At 35.9% G+C, this 7,849-nt stretch overlaps 1 pseudogene; it reads right to left on the reverse strand.

Moving 5' to 3' along the window:
• Positions 1 to 4,461: 4,461 nt before the first annotated feature.
• On the reverse strand, positions 4,462 to 4,560 carry LOC128568340 (uncharacterized; annotated as a pseudogene).
• Between the last annotated feature and the right edge of the window lie 3,289 nt (positions 4,561 to 7,849).

Raw genomic sequence — 7,849 nt, forward strand, 5'->3', positions numbered from 1 at the left:
CCAAGTAGTTGGGACCTACAGGTGCTTACCACAATGTCTGGCTATTTTTAAAGATGGGAAGCTAGTGAATGATGCCCCATGATCATATCAATGTACACAGCTATGATTTAATAAAAAATAAAATAAAATAAAATAATAAAAAAATAAAAATAAAAACCTGCTCTGACACTTTCTGTCTTGCAATTGGTCAGATTAAAGTGATTGTTGATATCATGAAAAAAAATAAATAATAATAAAAAAAAGATGGGGGTATCGCTTTTGCTCAGGCTGATCTCCAGCTCCTGAGCTCATGTGATCCACCTGCCTTGGCCTCCCAGAGTGCTAGGATTACAGGCATGAGTCACCAAGCTCAGACCCACATGTATTTTTGTTAAAAGTCCTCCTTTCTTTCTTTTTTTTTTTTTTTATTGTTGAGGATTCATTGAGGGTACAATAAGCCAGGTTACATTGATTGCAATTGTTAGGCAATGTCCCTCTTGCAATCATGTCTTGCCCCCATAAAGTGTGGCACACACCAAGGCCCCACACCCCTCCCTCCGTCCCTCTTTCTGCTTTTCCTCCCCCCCCCCACATAACCTTAATTGTCATTAATTGTCCTCATATCAAAATTGAGTATATAGGATTCACGCTTCTCCATTCTTGTGATGCTTTACTAAGAATAATGTCTTCCACTTCCATCCAGGTTAATACGAAGGATGTAAAGTCTCCATTTTTTTTTAATAGCTGAATAGTATTCCATGGTATACATATACCACAGTTTGTTAATCCATTCCTGGGTTGGTGGGCATTTAGGCTGTTTCCACATTTTGGTGATTGTAAATTGAGCTGCAATAAACAGTCTAGTACAAGTGTCCTTATGATAAAAGGATTTTTTTCCTTCTGGGTAGATGCCCAGTAATGGGATTGCAGGATCAAATGGGAGGTCTAGCTTGAGTGCTTTGAGGTTTCTCCATACTTCCTTCCAGAAAGGTTGTACTAGTTTGCTGTCCCACCAGCAGTGTAAAAGTGTTCCCTTCTCTCCACATCCACGCCAGCATCTGCAGTTTTGAGATTTTGTGATGTGGGAATATACCTAACAAAGGAGGTGAAGGACCTCTATAAAGAAAATTATGAAATCCTCAGAAAGGAAATAGCAGAGGATATTGACAAATGGAAGACCATACCACGCTCATGGATGGGAAGAATCAACATTGTTAAAATGTCTATACTTCCCAAAGCTATCTACCTATTCAATGCCATTCCTATCAAAATACCAACCTTGTACTTTCAAGATTTGGAGAAAATGATTCTGCATTTTGTATGGAACTGGAAAAAACCCCGTATAGCTAAGGCAGTTCTTAGTAATAAAAATAAAGCTGGGGGCATCAGCATACCAGACTTTAGTCTGTACTACAAAGCCATAGTGGTCAAGACAGCATGGTACTGGCACAAAAACAGAGACATAGACACTTGGAATCGAATTGAAAACCAAGAAATGAAACTAACATCTTACAACCACCTAATCTTCGATAAACCAAACAAGAACATACCTTGGGGGAAAGACTCCCTATTCAATAAATGGTGTTGGGAGAACTGGATGTCTACATGTAAAAGACTGAAACTGGACTCACACCATTCCCCACTCACAAAAATTGATTCAAGATGGATAAAGGACTTAAATTTAAGGCATGAAACAATAAAAGTCCTCAAAGAAAGCATAGGAAAAACACTGTAAGATATTGGCCTGGGGAAAGACTTCATGAAGAAGACTGCCATGGCAATTGCAACAACAACAAAAATAAACAAATGGGACTTCATGAAACTGAAAAGCTTCTGTCAGCTAAGGAGACAATAACCAAAGCAAAGAGACAACCTACACAATGGGAAAGGATATTTGCATATTTTCAATCAGACAAAAGCTTGATAACTAGGATCTATAGAGAACTCAAATTAATCCACATGAAAAAAGCCAAGGATCCCATATATCAATGGGCAAGAGACATGAATAGAACTTTCTCTAAAGATGACAGACGAATGGTTAACAAACACATGAAAAAATGTTCATCATCTCTACATATTAGAGAAATGCAAATCAACACAACCCTGACATATCATCTAACCCCAGTGAGAAAATTCTTCCTTTCTTAATAGTGAGATTGCTTCATTGAATGGAAGGTCTACTTTTAGCACTTTGAAGCCTCCCCATACTATTTTCTATAAAGGTTATACCAATTTGCAGTCTCACCAACTGTGTATATGGGTTTTCTTTCTCTCTGCATCCACCCAAGCATCACTTCCAATTAAGGGTCAATATCCACACTGTAATAAGAACACAAAGAAATAAGCAAGGGAAAAAAAATCATATAACCCTATTAAAAAGTGGGCAAAAGACATAAACAGAAGCTTCTCAAAAGAAGAAAACAAATGACAATAAGCATGAAAACATGCTCAGCATCATTAGTCATCAGGGAAATGCAAATTAAAACCATAAAGAGAAATCACCTTACCCCAGTTAGAATGTCTTTTATTAAGAAGTCCAAAAACAACAGTTGCATAATTTTGATTTCTGGATCACAGGCAATAAATCAAATTATGATTTCATGTGATTTCTAAGGCTTTATAGTTATGTTTGAAATGTAACCTCTTTAAAGTTTTTATTTAGATTGTATAACTTCGGCCTTACTGATTTTAGGCCAGGAAGGGCCAAAATCTACCTAATGAGTAAAATGAACATATTTGTGCAATGGGCACATCTGTAGTTGGGGCTCAAGCATTACTAAAGAAATCCATGTAATCTAAACCTTCGTACCCCCTTCAGATTTTGCAACAATAAGTTTATCACAAAAAAATCATACCTAAAGTTTATGACCTAACTCCAACCACTACTACAATATCTTCAAATCTATTGAGTCTATAAAATGTAATAGAAGGGAAAAATTCCTTTTTAACTTCTGCTTCTATACTCTTCAAACTTTTATTTCTAGTGGCATAATGGTTACAACATAACAAATAATTTTTTCCTTGATATTAACTCTTAAATAATCAAAAGATTTTGTGTATGGTCATCTGTTGCTTCAACCAAAACAGTCTCGGTATCAACATTATAATCACTGCATTAAACTGATTGTCCTCATTCCCTACACTGAATGTGGTAAATTCTAAATCTACGAGGTGATCACTTCACTGTACAAAATTAGCCTGGTTAGAGCGAACTTATGGTTTCCTATCAGTGGGGAGAATTTTCTTGCTCCTACTAAACAAAATGCTAATGTATTTGTAATATATCTTAGATACAATATTTTGTTAACGGTGGAGCTCTGTAGGCAAATTATAGCTGATGAAGTCTATAATATTACAGTTAACTTTTGATTTTATGAGTCTGAAATTAAATTTTGCTATTGATGAAATAGATGAATTTTAGTTAGAGTTTATAGGGTTTCAATATATAAACAGTAGGTGGTCCAGTATATTTCATTCCATAATTCATGTTCTAACAACTAAGGTTATTTCCTCTAAATGAAAACATGACTTTAGCTGAAGCACTAAAATTACCAGAGGTCCTTCCACAAATATAATTAAGTGGGATATTTAAATTACACAGTTTTCCCAGGGTTATTTTATTGAAAAAAAAAATCTTGGTATTTCATTTCCTGACAGAAATAACTTTGGAGTGTATCTGATATCATTTATCAACTCTCAAAATGATAGGTATGCCCTCTTTCAACTTTCCAAATTAGCATACAGTATTGCATGCTATATATATATATATGTATATTATTTTTTTTTTTTGACAGAGTCTCGCTGTCACCCTCGGTAGAGTGCTGTGGTGTCACAGCTCACAGCAACCTCCAGCTCTTGGGCTTAAGTGATTCTCTTGCCTCCAGTCTCCTGAGTAGCTGGAACTACAGGTGCCCACCACAGTGCTCAGCTATTTTTTGTTGCAGTTTGGCCAGAGCCGGGTTTGAACCTGCTACCTTCAGTATATGGGGCCAGTGCCCTACTCACTGAGCCATACGCGCCGCCTGACATGCTATATTTTTGGTCCAGGGTAACTCTTTTTAAAAGTTGAATAAGAAGCATCAATTAAAATCATAGTTTAGGGCGGCACCTGTGGCTCAGTGAGTAGGGCGCCGGCCCCATATACCAAGGGTGGCGGGTTCAAACCCGGCCCCGGCCAAACTGCAACCAAAAAATAGCCGGGCCTTGTGGCGGGCGCCTGTAGTCCCAGCTACTTGGGAGGCTGAGGCAAGAGAATCGCTTAAGCCCAGGAGTTGGAGGTTGCTGTGAGCTGTGAGCTGTGTGAGGCCACGGCACTCTGCCGAGGGCCATAAAGTGAGACTCTGTCTCTACAAAAAAAAATTAATATCATAGTTTCAAATAAATACATTTAAAAATTCACATATTCTTTTCATCTTTATTTTGAATTTTTAAATTTAAATATTTTTAAATATTAAATTTCTGGACTTTTAAAATCTATGAAAGATAAAGTTTTTCATAATTCAATTACAATACTATTTTTAGAGAAAGATAGCGTAAGTCAGGTTACTACACTTGATCTTAGCCAAAAGGCCGAGAAGTGATCAGGCAGGTTACTAAATTGATAATTATCAAAGAGAGTATTCTGTATTTGTGAAATTTGTACACTAGTGATGGTATTTACTTACACTTTACTTTCGTTTGCCATCTTTATTTGCACAGAAGAAATATGCAAAATCACTAAGCATTAGGAAACATTACTCTGTGCAAATAAAATGCATTTATTGATCTCTAATTGAGGCTCGTTATCTAATTAGCTGTAAGAAGTGCACGCCTTCTGCATGTCTTGAGCTTGAACATGTACTCTCATCCTCGTTTCTTGTTCCAGCTGCTGCCTGTCATTGCTAATTATCTTGTTCAGAGTTTCTCTGGAAATCATTCATTAGCAAGCAGTAAGAGAAACATCTTCAGCATTATTGGCCTTTTCCCAGAAATATACAAAATTGGGTTTCTCCAGCTGTAAGCGAGGAAGTAGAAATGAAAAATTTGCTCTTGGGAAAATCTCTTAAACGATTTCAAATATGAGATCATGCAAGTATTTCTAAATAGTTCTTAAATGCTCACACATTCAGAGTAAGGTGATGGAGAATGGTGTCTTCATCAAGTATAGATAGAGTGAATCATAGCGTCTGCCACAATTACATTTATACTATTTCTTTAAGAAGTTATCACGTCCTAAAGAGTTTGTGATTGAACAAAAATGACTGTTAGACTTTATTTTCAATGTTAGGATAATCGGGCAGGGGGGTGTTATGAATCTTCTATACCCAAAATTTACATCAGCCTTTTTCTTTTCCCTTGTTAATTTTATACTTTGTCATTTCAACATAACCTAGTGAATCATGTTTCAAGTTTTCTAAATCCTAAGATTTCTTGGAAGAACTATGCAGTGTGTCGTAGGTCTCAATGAAGCATCATTTCCTGTTTTTATTCCAGGACTTCAGGGTTTCATTAACCATAGAAACATCCAAAGCAATAAAAACTCATTTTTCAGGTTGGAAAACCTCTCTAATGTTTAGATACTCTGTTAAACAGCTGAATTCTGTTTTTAATCCTACTGGAAATCTTGTCTTTAGCCAGAGTGGGACCTGTTGATTCTTAAATTATTGAATACATAGAGATGAAGGAGACAGGCTCTTCTTTTAACCGCAAAAATAATGTACTATTTTTTTCTGTAAGTTCTTCCATTCCAGTCTTGTTTTTTATTTATTAACTTTTTTGAGACAAAGTCTCACTTTGTCACCCTTGACAGAGTGCCATGGCGTCACAGCTCAAAACAACCTCAAACTCTTGGGCTCAAGTGATTCTCTTGCCTCAGCCTCCCAAGTAGCTGGGACTATAGGCGCCCACCACTTCACCTGGCTATTTTCAGAGATGGGGTCACACTCTGACTCACTCCGGTCTTGAACCTGTGAGTTCAGGTAATCTACCCTCCTCGGCCTCCCAAAGTGCTGGGATTACAGGTGTGAGCAGCCCTGCTGGGCTTTCATTACAGTCTTAAGACTGGCAAATACAATTGTCTACAAAAGAGTATTCAGATAATTGTAGATTTGATGAGGGAAACAAACAAGTAAAGATCAGTATGAGAGACATGAGCCAACTGTGAGCAGGTCCAGCCAACCTACAGGGACTAGTGTGGTGTTATTTTTTCCTGTTATCTGCCTGTCCTGAGGAAAAACAAGGTCTTTAAATCTCACAATTACCAACCAGGCTCTCTCTATAAACACAATGTTATACTATTTTATTGACACTAAGATATGTTGTAGTTAAAACAAAAAGCGTTAATAGTTTATTGAATACCGATGCCCCTAAAATGAATGTTACTTACATGTGATACAATTAATTAGAAAGACAAATTATATTTTGAGGAAATTAACTGGTTTTTAAATAAATATTTTATTTTTAGAGTAGTTTGAGATTCACAGCAAAATTAAGAGGAAGGCATAGTAATTTCCCATATCATATGCTTTCTATCCCTGCATAGCCTCCTTGACTATCAACACGCCCCCAACAGAGTGATAAACTTGTTAAAAACTCCTGAACCCATATCGACCCATCATTATCATCTAGAATCCACAGTTTACATTAGGGTCCATTCTTGGTGTTGTACATTCAATTTCGTTTGGACAAATGAACAATGACATATATCCATCATTATAGTACCATACAGAGCATTTTCTCTGCTCTAAAAATCTCTGCATTTCCTTTGTTCATTCTTCCTCCAGTAAATAGCCTTTTTATAGGAAATCTAAAAATCGATTGATTAGATATAAGGATTGATTATGTGTGCAGTTGCTACTTTTCCATGTTATTAAGGGGGAAGTATACAATGACTAGTTTATTATTTTTTTTTACCAAAAATGAAATAACACAAAATAATAATGCAAAAATGCAAAAGAATACATTCTTTTATTCAAATGCAGCGAACTGAATCTTAGTAACTCATTGCCATATAATTAACTTCTCATTGACTATGTTTCTGAGTTATGTTAAACTGAAATAGAAAGTTGAAGTGTTGAAGTCTGGCATGAAATTAATCCAAAAAAGTAAAAAAAAAAAAAACTAATAAAAAAAAACCTTTGAATTTATTATCATAAATATGAAATATATTTTTATTCACTCATTAAATATTGATTGTAGACCTACTATGGACTTGGCACTATTCTAGATGTTGGGACTATAGTAATGGGAAAAACAGACCAAAATCTCTGCTCCCTGGCACTTATTTTCATCTGTTTTGGATGAAGTCATTTTTTGGCAGAATCAGTCTTTGGCTATAGGTAGTATATAAGTCTACTCAGCATTCTCAGGGTATCTATACATATTTCCAACATTGAAGTATTCTGGACTTGGCTAGGCTTCTAATAACACAATATGATATTTCTTATATTGGGCATATTACTCCACAAATGAAGGGTAGCCAGCAACCCATTAAAAACACTCTTGACTTAGAATATTGTTAAACAGAGACAGTGGTAGATATTATGAAACATGTGCAAAAATCTATTTTGAAGGATTAAGCAAATAGATAATTGGAAGTTCTTTATAGTAAAGGTAGAAATTAGATTCAGTTTTCTAAGCTAGAAATATTCTCCTCCAGAGAAGATAATACTTACAAAGATTTTCCATACTTATCCAAAGAGTATGGCATGTCTGTTTTGAAAATCGTGCAGGGGTAAGTCACTTTTACTGACAGGAACAAGACACATTCTGTGGGCATGTCAGGAATGCAAAAAAGATTAGGATACTCGGTCTATACATTCTTCTTTTGATCCTTCTTGCAGTTGTGCCCGCTAAGATAAAATAATTCAGATTTTCTGTAGTTGTTTTCCAC

The sequence above is a fragment of the Nycticebus coucang genome, chromosome 16, assembly GCF_027406575.1.
Source record: "Nycticebus coucang isolate mNycCou1 chromosome 16, mNycCou1.pri, whole genome shotgun sequence".
Classification (NCBI taxonomy): Eukaryota; Metazoa; Chordata; class Mammalia; order Primates; family Lorisidae; genus Nycticebus; species Nycticebus coucang.